The following is a 14,937-nucleotide window of genomic DNA, read 5'->3' on the forward strand; positions in this document are numbered from 1 at the left end:
ATCATGTCTGTCATTTTAGATGCTGCTGAAATGTCATTGAGTGCTACCTTAGATGCATTCAAGTTCTATGCAAAGGTCACCATTAACATTAACTTTGGTTCGGAAAAAAAGAAAAAATAGGAGAGTCTGGTTTTGTCAGAAAACTAATTAAATTGGGAAACTGGTTTTTAAACAATGCTTGACATTGAATGAAAGTTAAGAGAAATGATAGACTGAAGCTGTCAAGACAAAAATGATGAAATACAAACATGTTCTCGCAATGATCCAATTAAGTTTTGACACCTTATCCAAATAATTACTGTTATAAAGAGTCTTTCTGTGTTGAAGATAAATCAATTGATTCTTTATTTACCTAATCCATCAAAAACTATTATGAATAAACTAAATCATTTTTAAAAGCAATTCTTAAAGGAAAGATTAAATAATAAGATAAAAAACTAGTCAGTGCTGAAGAATGTTCTAAATTAGGCTTGAGAATAGCTGCTATCACAACGTTTATGATGGTACTGAAAGCAAACTGGATAGGTAGACTCGTTTTGGAACCAGTTAAGTGGAAAAACCGTATTACTTCCAAGAGGTCAAAACATTATTTGATATTTAAAAAAAAAATAATTTATTAAAAAGGTTTCTTTATTTTTGAATGGCGAATGTTGGAAGGTTGCGTAAAACTGCAATAAAAAAAACGAGCATGAGTCAAGGCAATCGTTTTTAGCTGAACGAGTGTGATTTAACGCTAGTATTAAAGTCGGGGATTACAGCATTTTAATAATATACCTATGCAATGAAAATATAATTCGAGCATTTGACATATAACAATCAGTTTATTAGTTTTTAATTAAAACAATGTTTTATCCATGTGCATTAAACTGCATACAGCATGACATTATTATTGGTGATATTTAAAGGTGAAAATGAGAAGAATATTGCCTTTATGTCATTTATGCTGTAATTACTCACTCATCAAAGGATAGGTTGTCAAAATATTTATAAACCTTTATTGAAAAATAATTTATTTCCAGATGCATAAGATAAACGGAGACATGATCGCAACTTAGAAGAGAGTTTTGACCTTAAAAAAAACCGCATGTCTTGGTACTTAAATGTACACAAGATATTTATCATAATTGGTTTCAACTGAAACAACTTTTTTGAATTGTACCAATCAATGTCCTTTTCTACAAAAAAAGAAGAATTAAACAAGTCATGCTAGTTTTGTACATAAGCAAAATAATAATTTTTTAATTTATTGTTTGATTGCGCTATTGTTAAAAGCATGGGATACAATTAATTATTCAGACGGCTAAAAGATACATGTATGCACCTTGGATATTATAACAACACCGCAATATATACAATATTAGCAATAAATAAATATAACAAATGTGATAACATTTTTAATTTGATTTTTCTTTTTGAACTTCATACTTAAATTTAAATATTCGCAATAAAGTACCAAGCTCGTAAGCATTTAAAAAGGAATAATATATAGATACATGTTCAAAAGGTAAAGATCCTAATAAAATAGTGATTTGGAGAAACTAAATCATAAATGGGCTGTTTATAAAGGCGTACTTGATTGTCAGTTTTGTTACCTATACTTTACTAGTTACTTGAATGTATAAAACATACTACATGTAATAACATATTCAATATATGAAGGAATGTATGCAGATTTGACTGATATCTTTCAGGGATTACTGCACTTGACATGAATATAGTCCTATACCAAAGGCAGTTCAGTGGACTTCTGTTATCATCACCTTTTCAAATTGATTACGCAGTTCTGCTAAGATAACATTGTTCTCCATCGGTATTGTAGTAAGATATATCCACACATGACGATGGAATGTATGTACTTGATAAGAATTTTAAAGGGATTTACAGAGAGAGAGAGAGAGAGAGAGAGAGAGAGATGTGGTGGGGTGTAAATACTGAAAAAATGTTTGCAACGTTTACAAAAGTTTCTATACGCACTATACCATAGCCATAACGTTGCAGTCTAATCGGACCGATTCCAAACTCAATCATTCCGCCTATCTGCACGTTATGTTTATAACTGATACTTACTTACATGTAAGCTATTGATTGATATGTATAACTTTGAAAATTTTGTATCTATCCAGTTTTTTTACATTCACAATTTACTCAGCATACACAAATTACAAGTGATAAAAGAACATCTCAACTGTATTAGAAACTGCCTAGACAATTGACTGCTGGCATAAATGACTAAGAAATTCGACCAGAGAACAGATAAATACAACTTTGAACTAATAAATATTATATATTCTTCACCATATATATATATATATATATATATATATATATATATATATATATATATATATATATATATATATATATATATATATAGTAAGTTTACGTCAACATGAAACAAGGACATATTTTGCGATCTTTCGGTTACAAAAAGGTTTGCAACATATATTCATTAAATGCGCACATTTTCCTTCGCAGATTATTATTAATATTTTGTTTTGATCTCCAAGGAAGCGATAGTTTATTCAGAAATTTGTTTGCCTTTGTATTTGAAAATAATCACTGCTTAAGTAAAACCTCACCAAAGAGGATCGATTATCGTATCCGTGCAAAAATCCTTACAAAAGGCATTGAAGTTCCTTTCAACAGTCTTTATCAAGGGATCAGCGGAAAAATGTATTTGCGCTTTCAAGCTGAATCATGCTACATAATAAATTAGCCTAACGATTTAGATTCCCGTGTTTATAATATTTGATAAAAAAAGCATTGCAGATCTCCCAGGAATCCTTTCATATGCTTAATTGGCAAATTATGCAGGTTTATTTTAATGGTGATATAGAAATCGTCTACAAATGTATTGAATGTCTTACGTGAATATTCCCTCTATCTGCGTCTTTCACTGATATACACTCAAACACATGCACGCACTTATCGGCTATTTCCCATATAAATTTCCTTCTCCCTGTGCCATTATCTACTTTTTGTGCTTTTACAGAAGGAACTTGAAATTAATAGTAATAATACGAACAACTACTCATTTAATGGGTTTATTAAATATTAATAAATATTTTAAAAAATAAAATAAAAAGTTGGTGTATACCATTTCTGTTAAATATGTCAAATAGATCCGACTGTTGTTATAATTCTGAATTACGTGCTATAAATCATTCCAATATCGGCGTCGTATGATCAAGACAATCGGGAAAAAGAAAGTAAGATTGAAAAGGCTAGACTGTATTTGTTTTCATACAGAAAACTTCCAAGGGACATGACCGAATTTGAGTTAAAATTCTTCGACGCGAAATAAGTCATTTTTCTATTAATAATAAATTTACAGTGCCATTTTTGTCCTTCAAAGAAGGAACTTTACCGTATTGTTAGGCAGTTTCTTAGTCCAAAAGAATACTAATAATCTATGTCCAATGCCAAGCTTTAGTTGGAGTCTTAGTACTTTAGTATATTTTGCGCAAGGACTGAATAAGTGACACAAAAGATCAATCAAGCCTCAATGCACACACGAAATAGCTTATAAAGAACGTGTCAGAGATAACCCAGATTACATGACAAATACAGACGATACACCATTTATACTACCTTATTATTTACTTGCTTAACTACGTCAACTTGCCTTTGGGATAGGCCCATACAGTATCTTACCTAAAACTATGAATAAGATTTATGTATTCGAGAAAGATGCAACTTGATTATTAAAGTCTATAATCCACCGATAGACCAAATGGAGTTTTCCAATCCGTTTGCATTTTCAAATGGACCGTTTTTCAAATAAAATAATAGTATGTTTATATTAATTTTTGCCCCTTAAAATCAATATTGGTGCTGATTAATATCAAGTTAACCGGCATGCATGTAAGGATCCTAAACAGAATAAACTTTATGTATCCGGCTCACGTCATTATGTAATTGATATACGTGTTGATTATAAATGTATTTATATAGTTGGCAATTATTTGCGTGTGGATAAAAGACACCCAGATTACTGCGTATAAAATCGGTTGAGATAAACGGAAATACTGGGTGGGTGGAACAGAGTTGCATATAAATAATATACACAACAGAATACGAAAGTCAGTACGATTTGTAAAAATAAATTTTACAGAAGACTACAGTTTGTTTCAAATTAAGTTTTGAACTTCGAACTAAACTACTTATGGGACTCACTAAGGCAAAACCTAAACTACCTATGGGACTCACTAAGGCAAAACCTAAACTATCTATGGGACTCACTAAGGTAAAACCCAAAGTACTTATGGGACTCACTAAGGCAAAACCCAAATTACTTACGGGACTCACTAAGGCAAAACCCAAAGTACTTATGGGACTCACTAAGGCAAAACCCAAATTACTTATGGGACTCACTAAGGCAAAACCCAAATTACTTATGGGACTCACTAAGGGAAAACCCAAACTACTTATGGGACTCACTAAGGCAAAACCCAAACTACCTATGGGACTCACTAAGGCAAAACCCAAACTACCTATGGGACTCACTAAGGCAAAACCCAAATTACTTATGGGACTCACTAAGGCAAAACCCAAATTACTTATGGGACTCACTAAGGCAAAACCTAAACTACTTATGGGACTCACTAAGGCAAAACCTAAACTACTCATGGGACTCACTAAGGCAAAACCTAAACTACCTATGGGACTCACTAAGGCAAAACCCAAATTACTTACGGGACTCACTAAGGCAAAACCCAAAGTACTTATGGGACTCACTAAGGCAAAACCCAAATTACTTATGGGACTCACTAAGGCAAAACCCAAATTACTTATGGGACTCACTAAGGGAAAACCCAAACTACTTATGGGACTCACTAAGGCAAAACCCAAACTACCTATGGGACTCACTAAGGCAAAACCCAAACTACCTATGGGACTCACTAAGGCAAAACCCAAATTACTTATGGGACTCACTAAGGCAAAACCCAAATTACTTATGGGACTCACTAAGGCAAAACCTAAACTACTTATGGGACTCACTAAGGCAAAACCTAAACTACTCATGGGACTCACTAAGGCAAAACCTAAACTACCTATGGGACTCACTAAGGCAAAACCCAAATTACTTATGGGACTCACTAAGGCAAAACCTAAACTACTCATGGGACTCACTAAGGCAAAACCCAAACTACTTATGGGACTCACTAAGGCAAAACCCCAAGCTTTTTACTGTCGTACAACTGTGATCCAGGGAGTATAAACCCAAATCCATTTTATATCGTTATATACAAGAGGTATTAAAATAAAGTTCTGAATATTATTGAGCTTTTTAAATTTTGTATTTATTAGTGAACAGTACATCAGCACATTCTCACAACATACACACATACATTCTACACACTTTATCCCTATCTGATTATTCAATTATCATATGCCATCATATACGTTTTGGTATGTTGTTCATACACTTGAAAAGCGCACTTCCAATCGCATGGCAACTTTCAAAATCGTCTGCTCTTCAGCTAGTCGTTGATAACTGAATTCAGCTAAAATCACTTGGAGCTAAATCAGTGCTGTATGGAGTATGTTGCAAATTTTGGATGTTGTGCTCCTTCAGGAAGTTTGTCAAGATGGCGAAATTATGAGTCGGAGCGTTGTCATGGAGAAGATGGATACAGGTATCGGTGCGCGGACAGGTGATTCGGTAGTGTTCCACAACATTTGGCGGCATAAATATATCCAGTGGCAATAGTAGAATCAAGCTGAGGTACCTTTGATAATAAAGCATAAAAAACTCTATTGTCAGTCCGACTGAGTCGAGCAACTTCTTCTTCCAACAATGTGCTGGGTTTCTCTGGAACATACTCGCACATGGTGTGAACTATGTACATGTGGTGAGAGGTCCAAGTGCAGCTAAACACTGGTTAAAAAACATGCCTGGTCTAGAGTTAAGCAATCCCATACCAACCCATCTCAACAACAGCTATTGTTTGCATATGAGACTTGTGGTCTATGTTCGTTTTCTCTGATTTAAACTTTTCCATTTTCAATTGAGTCGGGTTCAAGAAAGTAACTTCCCGTTTGATAACCTATGACAATCTTATTCGCACGTCTCTGATACTCTTTTCATGTTTAGCGAGTAGTTGTTTCACTAATTTCATGTTTAACGAGTAGATGTTTGGCACCTTCTACCCGAATCTATTGTTTTCCATCAGAAGTTAACAAATGTGGGGCAGACTTTCTTAGCAACAAACGATTTTTCAGCATATTGATTTTGAAGCAACCAATCTTCGTAATTCAGAAAGTATGAATAATCTGGACCAACAAGAAAAGAACGAACTAAAACAGCTATTACTTGAACATGAGCACTTGTTTTCAGATGTTCCAACACGAACAAATAAAATCTACCATGACGTTAAAATTGTAAATTCCACACCTGTGAACAGTGTCCTTATAAGATGAACACTCTCAAACAGGAATGTTTTAAAAAAATTCACTATTTGTTGGAGAATGATTTCATAGAACCAAGTAAAAGTGACTGGAGTTCACCTTGTGTTCTTGTACCGAAAACAGATAATACTTCCCGCATGTGCACTGATGATAGAAAGGTAAACAGCGTGACCAAAACAGATTAATTTCCATTGCCAAGAATTGTCGACTGCATTGACAAAATTGGCAATGCAAACTATGTCACCAAGTTTGACGTTTCGAAAGGATTCTGGCAAAATACCATTGACGGAAAGGGCAAAGTGTTACATGGACAAGTTAAAAACCTATAGATGCTAAGGTCAAAGCTATTCTCTATGCGTATGAGTAAAAAGCAAATGATGCTAATTTAGGGTATGGATTGATATTATAGGAAATTTTGCTCGAGTTTTTCCATAATCGTTTAACCGCTGACCAATATATTAGTAAGAAAATGAAGTTTTATTGGTCTGAAAAATGTCAGGAGGTTTTGATAAGTTAAAGACCTTACTTGAGAGTGTACCAGTTCATTCAGCTCCAAATGTCAATCATTTAAATTGTCTGTTGATGCAAGTAATTTTGGGGTTGGTGGAGTATTGATTCAAAAAGGCAAAAACGGTGTAGAGGATCCAGTGTGCTATTTGTCTAAAAACATAAATAATCACCAGAGAATTTATTCCACAATCGAGAAGAAACGTTTGGTTTTGATACTGGCATTACAACACTTTGGCGCCTACATTAGTTCAGATCCTCTTCTAATAGTTTTATTTAGTAATCACAACCCCCTTACTTTCATTGGTAAGATGAAAAACGAAATCAAAGATTATTATGGTAGAGTTGGATGTTGCATGAATACAATATTGACACCAGGCACATCAAGGGAAAATACAATCTATTAGCAGATCCACTTTCACGTGTATATAAATATTATATTGTTTCATGTATATCATGTGTCATTCATAAGATTTGATCTTATGTAATTTTTTTATCACATGTATATTTGAATGATAGTAAAAAGAAAGCTTTAATGCATAAATCATTTTTCTTTAAGAGGGGAGGTGCTTTGTATATTTAATTACATTGTTTGTTAATATTCTTTTTATTTTATGGTATGCTGTGAGCTATGTACAATTTTTTTTTATCTAGTAGTTGACCTTCTCCAAAGTCAGTGACGTTTCTGTACGCAAAATTGTTTACATTTTTCTGACTGAAGGATAAATATTATTGTTTTAAGTTTAGTCAAGGACACTGGTATTTTTTCACATAGTTAGACCTAGTCTACGTGATGATTGTTATATGCTTTGGTATGGATTTGGTAACAGACCTTCTAATTATAACTAAGAGTCAACGAGAACAAAGAACGCTTGACTCTTATCCGCGGTTTCATTTTATGTATTAGTTTGCTTGTGTGATATAAATCTTGTTTATCTGTAAAACAGTCATTCGTGCTATAACATCTGAGCAGAATTAAGTTGTGTTATTGTTGTGCAGTATTTTGATTTGTGCAAAATTATTTAATTCAAATAATTCTCCTTGGGAAATACAAAGTGCTCAAAAATGATATTCCTGGACATAGAGACTTTGATTTATAGTGAAATTCAAATAAGGATACGTTCTTCGATTTCATTATTATGGTTTTACAAGAAACTGCTGTCACATCGCCACGACACAGGCACAACAACAATTCCAGCGTTGGATTTATTTTGGAAGATCACTTAAGTTTATTCGGAACTTTAATCATTAGGACTTGTGTTAGAAATTTTAGGATTATTTGGGATTTAGTTCGCAATACAGTAAGTAATTTGTTTATATTTTCACTTTGCATTCTAGGGGGATAAATTATTTGCTGAATTTTGCAAAACTTGCTAGCTTTTGCTCTTTTCTGTTACTTTTTGTTCCTAACCTGGACTCACGATTTATCATTACCCGTGAAAAGGATGGATAAATGGGAAGGTCATTACATTCTCGTTCACAGTTCATACAAAGCTTCTTGGAACACAGTGGTATGTACTCAAGATGAACTTCCTCACCGAAAACCTAAATATGATCAAGCTTATGTCGTCAGCAGGGAAAACAGTCATCGCCCAGGAGCCTATTGTGTAGCCTTCTACTTTCATAACGACCACAATGTGAAATATTTTTTTTTACGAAATACCTCGTTTGCAAGACGACACCATTTACTTTATGATATGAAATGATGTATCCACTCAGCTGAATAATGTGAGATTACAAGGATCAGATTCCATTGTGTTTAGACAATGTTGTGTGTATTTCCCCATCAGCGTATTCTTGGAGTCCTCCTAGAACATATATAACTTGCTTTGAACGCGATTTCTCTAGAACCGACGACAAAATGTAAAGGTGCTTTTGTGAACATTATGGCTATATGTTTTCTTTAGCGCAGAAACTTAGTGTGTATCGATGGGAGAACAACACTGTAATATATCGATGGAAGTTTAGCCTTACTCCGCAGTCTTGTCAACCTTGTAAATATGTTCGCGAATTTAATGTTTGGTAATTGTACTGGTAGAGGAAGGGATTAGCCTAATGCTCCCTCTGCAATCATTTTAGTGATGCTTAAATTAGCGGTGCTTATTGAAAATGTTGATTTAGATAAATTATATTGGCTAGTTTTTGTTTTTAGAAACAAAAATTTCGTTGACCATGCACTTTCAGATCTTTTTTTCGATCTTGAAAAGTTTTCTAAGAGAGATATTTATCTTAACATTGGCGCCTCCATTGTTGAGTTTTCTTTAGTCGGGGTGGGATGTTATTCACGCCAAACGGCGTAAAACGTTTAATTATTAATACATATCTTTCACAATTTGTAAAAACAAAATTTTAATTTATTGTTAAAGGTTATATATTTTTTGGCAATTTTAACGTTTGTTAGGACAATTTTTCAGTTTTCGCAAAATCGGTATAATTTGTTGAGCTTTAATTTATAAAGGAATGTGAATTTTTTAAATTTACCACTTTTTTGCTATTTGCTAAAGCTCTTTCTACAATTGTTACATTTTAGGAGACACCAACCGATACCGAGCTCTCAAAAGACGTGGATGAGTCACTTGCCAGGACAGAGACAATCGCAGCCTCTGACCCTCCAAAATACCAAAAATCAAACTCACCCTCGAGAATTTAGTTTTAATTGAATAAAAATGTCGCCCACCTTTGTATAAGCATGCCTACAATTTTACAACCAAGATAACTCAACGAGCGTCATGTATCGTCATACCAAGCCGCTCGAGCAAAGCAGACGCCTTGGAACTGCTGAGCAGACTACACTGCTGCAGCCACCACCAACGGTGACACAACTAATACAATTTGCGCGCGAGCACCGTATTCGATTACCGAAAGGCGCAAGAAAATCCGAATCCTTATATTGAGAGAATCGTATGAACAAAACCGTCTTCGTGTCGAGGAGGGGAAATTCACACGCCGCATCTCCCATGTCTTTAGGACTGAGGTGGATGAGTACGTTCATGCAAAGGCACATGAATCCAAAATTTATGCCACATCACTGACGCGTACAGAGGTGCCGCACACAACGCGTGTAATCTGCAGTTGAGAATTTACCCCAATAAAAACCAAAATCCCTAGTTGTACTTCATGACCTGTATGCGTACGATGGCCACTTGATTATGCAAGCAGTGGCGAGCGCATTCGACTCACCGATCAACTTGATCCCCAACAACATGGGAAAATTCATGACCTTCCTACTAACCAGCTTCAGTTCATCGATTCATTAAACTTTATGAACTCGTCCCTGGAAAAGCTGTTGAGCATCAGATGTGTTTAATTGAAAATAATTTCTCGAGGGTGAGTTTGATTTTAGGCATTTTGGTAGGGTCAGAGGCTGCAATTGTCTCGATCCTGGCGAGTAACTAATCCACGTCTTTTGCGCATTCGGTATCGGTTCGAGTCTGGGTGCACATTCTCGTCTTTGATCTCTCACTATGCGCCCGATAATATTCGTGAACGAACCCACAGGGCTGAGAAAGCTGGTAAAGTGATTTAACACCAATGCCACACTTCAGACAGGCATGAGCCCCCGACCTTCGCGCAATATTTGTGCGTGCTTGACAGTGCTCAAAATAGCAGCCTCAATCACAGGGCTCGCGCTTTCCTTGACAGGTTGCTTTGAACGTGTTTCGTACCATCCCTTGTGTATTGCTATTTACATACGTGCAAACGTTATCTAATTGGCAATATAATCCAACCCCCACCCATGTGCCCCAACCTCTCTAGCTATCCCGTCAAGAAAATGGTGACTACTAGGCTAGGATGTTTGGGGACATCAGTGACTATAGGGTTTTTGAGGCTGAGGCAAGTTCTGGGAAGCACGGTAAATACCACATGAGGCAAAACACCCATTCTTTGTATTGTGTTGTTTTAGTTTTCGGATTTAGTTTTCGGTGTTTCTGGATTTGGAGTTTGTGTTTGTTTTTTTATAGCTGGTGTTTGGTGTCTGTTTGTGCCTGATGTTTGCTTTTTCTAAATCTTCAGTTTTGCATGTAACCAAAATGCCCAATACAATGCGATACTAAATAAAACAAATACAATGTGCCATGAATGGACCTTAAAGTTATGCATTTTGCTAACCATGGCATGCTCTAGGGGCTAATAGGGTTGCAAAGGAGGCAGAACACCCAAATTCCCATGCTACTTAAATATAAATCATTTTATATTGCACTCAAGTGTGAGTGTCCGACTGCCTGTCAGTGGTTGTATGCGTGTATTGTGTTTTCTTAAAATAGCTTGAGAGAGAGAGAGAGAGAGAGAGAGAGAGAGAGAGAGAGAGAGAGAACCTTACTAGGTAACAATATAAGCGTGAGCAACAATCGTTGGATAACTGTGTGTGTGTGTGTGTGTGTGTGTGTGTGTGTGTGTGTGTGTGTGTGAGAGAGAGAGAGAGAGAGAGAGAGAGAGAGAGAGAGATAACATCTGGAAACAAGTCCTCTTATTCAAAAATAGTTGTTTTAGTTCACTTTTTCTTGCTGTTGCAGACGTGAAAGTTTCCGTTTGACATTATTCAATATTACTGAATTCAGAAGACTGATTACACCAAAGTCAGTGCAGTCCGACTTCATTCCATCGCTGAAATCCTCACTGAATGGGAAAAGTACAACTAAATTCACTGCATGATTAACGGAGCCATCTCTATTTACATACTTCTGTAACATATTTATATATCAAAGCTGTTTTTGTTTTCGCATGTTTCCCATGAGTATTAATGATATAATTTTAGTCACTTTCTTTTCAATTGTGTAAGGACCATAGTATGTAGCATGAAGAGGATTCTGAGGTATGGGAATGTGAGCCAGAACTCTATCATTAGGATGTAAAATATTTTCCATACCTTAATTTCATTTTTGAATGAATAGAGTGAAGATTAATTCTTGCTACCTAACAAGCCTTTCATAACCTTTATTTGAAATCAGAAACATAGTCAAGAAGATTAATTTATGCATCTTCAGTTGAATGTAGTTTATCTTTTAATAAATGGCTAAATTCAAATGATTCTTGAACTGATTCTCTAATAACAAACAAAAGCAGACGAACACCCACTTTCAAATCTTTTCCGGTATCAAGGAAGCCAGAGTTATAGTAACTGCACAAGCTGGATGTAAATCAGGATTTTATTTTCAATAAGATCGAATTTCTGATCTAAGCTAGTCTCGTCAGTTACAAGTGTATTAATCATAATCTTATCTCCAACTAGGTCATTTCCTAGAAATAAATAAATACACTTGATGGGTAAAGACGTTACTGTTCCGACTGTCATGATCCTGTAACTAAGTCTGATCACAAATATAAACAATGGAGAGGAACATTAACTTTCATTCGAAAACTTCTTTCTAAAAAAGACAAAGTATATGATAATGAAAGACAATGAGAAGCTCCCATGTCCCTTATAAGTTTAATAGGAATACATTTGGTAGAATCACCAATAAGTGATATAGAACCTTTAGACATGAATCGTTGATAATTCTCCATAATAAAATCAGACTGGGCTTTGTTTGACCCAACAAATGTGATGATTTCAAACCATCACTGTGACCCTGACTTCTTGGAAAAAGAGCGATTGAACAAGCTCTGTCTTGATTCTGTTGTTTTCTTTTCAGTATGTAGCAACCGGAAATTACGTGCCATTTCCTCTAGCAATATGTGCACATAGGAAAAGATAAGGATTTCTGATCAGTCTTATCAGAAACTTGATTCCTAAAGGTTGTGCCAGATTGAGATTAAGAAGTGCTCGTATGAGACTGAGATGTTTTTGTTTAACAAAAAGCTGCTGAGTTTAAGATTTATTAACAAAAGAAACTTTGTGAGTTTAATGCTGTAGTCCATGATTATTACTGAGCATTTCATAATTCCAGTGAATAATAATTTGAATAATAAATGATATGAACATTTAATCTACAATGATATTCGCTACATATTATACTGTTTACAAAACAAATGTAACTGGTCAGGTAAACCATTGTTTTTGTTTTCGCTTCCGTTGAAGGTTAATGGTATAATTTAAGTCACTAACGTTCTTTGCAACTATGAAAGAACCATATTATTTAGCCTGAAGATGATTCTGAAGCATGGGCAAGAGAGTCAGATCTCTATCATCTGGCTGAAAAATTCCTTCATTTGTAGTTTTGTCATAGCTCTTTGATTGAATAGAGTGAATATTAGTTCTCGCACCTTCACAAGCCCATGGCAACTTATTTTTTAAATCGGAAACGTAGTCAAGAAAATTAATTCTGAATCTTCAGTTGAAAGACGTTTCTTTTTTAAAAACTCAAAAAGTCCATGGAAGGTATATCCAAAAAATAGATGGAAATGACCGAATCCAAATGACTATTGAACGGTTTCCCAAACAAAAAACTAAAAGGAGATGAACACCTCGTTCAAATCTTTTCCGGTAATAAAGCAACATGATCGAATGATATTTTTCAAAGTGTGATGAAATCTTTCTAAAGCCCATTGACTTTCAAGGTTATATGCAAAAGATTTAAATTGTTAGATGTCTAATTCATGCATAACTTGTTGGAAAATCTCTGACATCAAATTTTGATCACATTGGACATATTTAGGAGGCCAAATTGTGTAGAAACTTTATGAAATCGTTAACTATGGTTTTTGTTTTAATATTCCTCAAAGAAATTGCTTCCGGAAATTTTGTGGACGCACACATTATATTCAACAAGTAATGGTTGCCTGACTTGGTATTAGGTAAGAGACCGACACAGTCTACTACAATTGTTCTACCAAATGGTTCGTCAAATGCAGGAATAGGTTGCAGATGAGCCTTATGTATTTTCTGATTGGGTTTTTCTTCTATCTGACAAGTGTGACAAAATCTACAGTATTTACAAACGTCACTTTTAATTTTCGGCAAAAAAAACGGATTTAAGATCTTGTGATTAGTCTTATTGATCCATAAAGGACCAGCCAAGGGAGTTTCATGAATGGTTGACGTTTGTTACACTGATTGAAATAAAGAGAATGAGCAGTAATAGGAGGCTCATTGTGATCTTTGCCTCTTGATTGTTTCATACCAGGAGCAAATATGACCTCATCAAATGCCTAACCAATACATTTGTCAACTAAGGGAATAATTTCCTGATCAACATCATTCTCAAGAGCTTTCTTGGCCATATGTCTAGTAACCGCATAAGCTGGGTGTAAATCAGGATTTTATTTTCAATAAGATCGACTTTCTGATCTAAGCTAGTCTTGTCAGTTACAAGTGGATCAACCATAACCTCATATCCAACTAGGTTATTGCCTAGAAATAAATGAATACACTTGATGGGTAAAGACGTCACTGTTCCGACTGTTATGGACCCTGAGATTAAGTCTGATGACAAATTTACACAACGGAGAAGAACATTAGTAAAGGTGTATTCTACTCCCTGAATTAGAACACTTTCATTCGAAAAAGGCATGATAATAAAAGATTCCGAAAAGGTCCCGTGTCCCTTATAAGTTTAATAGGGATAGACTTTGCAGAATTACCAATAAGTGATATAGAATTTTCCTATATGAATCGTTGATAATTCTCCATAATACAATCAAACTGAGGTTTGTTTGACCCAATAAATATGATGTTTTCAATACAAGAGAGTGACCCTGATCTCTTAGAAATAAGAGCAACTGGACAAGCTCTGTCTTAATTCTATTGCTTATTTTTCAATATGTAGCAATCAGATATAACTTGCCCTTTCTTCTTGCAATATGTTCACGTAGGAAGAGATAAAGATTTATGATCAGTTTTATCAGAAACTTGATTCCTAAAAGTTCCGCCAGATTGAGATTAAGACTTAGATGGTTTATAACCATAAAACTGCTGAGTGAAAGACTTATTGACAAAAAAAAAACTTTGGGAGTTAAGGAATAATTGTCAGCTGTACGAGCAGCATTTTCTAAAGTTTTGGCCTTTTGCTCATCAAGGTAGGCTTTAACTTCACTATGGACGCAATTCATGAGATCTTCTATTAATATGAGTTGTTTGAG

The sequence above is a fragment of the Sinohyriopsis cumingii genome, chromosome 15, assembly GCF_028554795.1.
Source record: "Sinohyriopsis cumingii isolate HCF-2022 chromosome 15, ASM2855479v2, whole genome shotgun sequence".
Lineage (NCBI taxonomy): Eukaryota > Metazoa > Mollusca > Bivalvia > Unionida > Unionidae > Sinohyriopsis > Sinohyriopsis cumingii.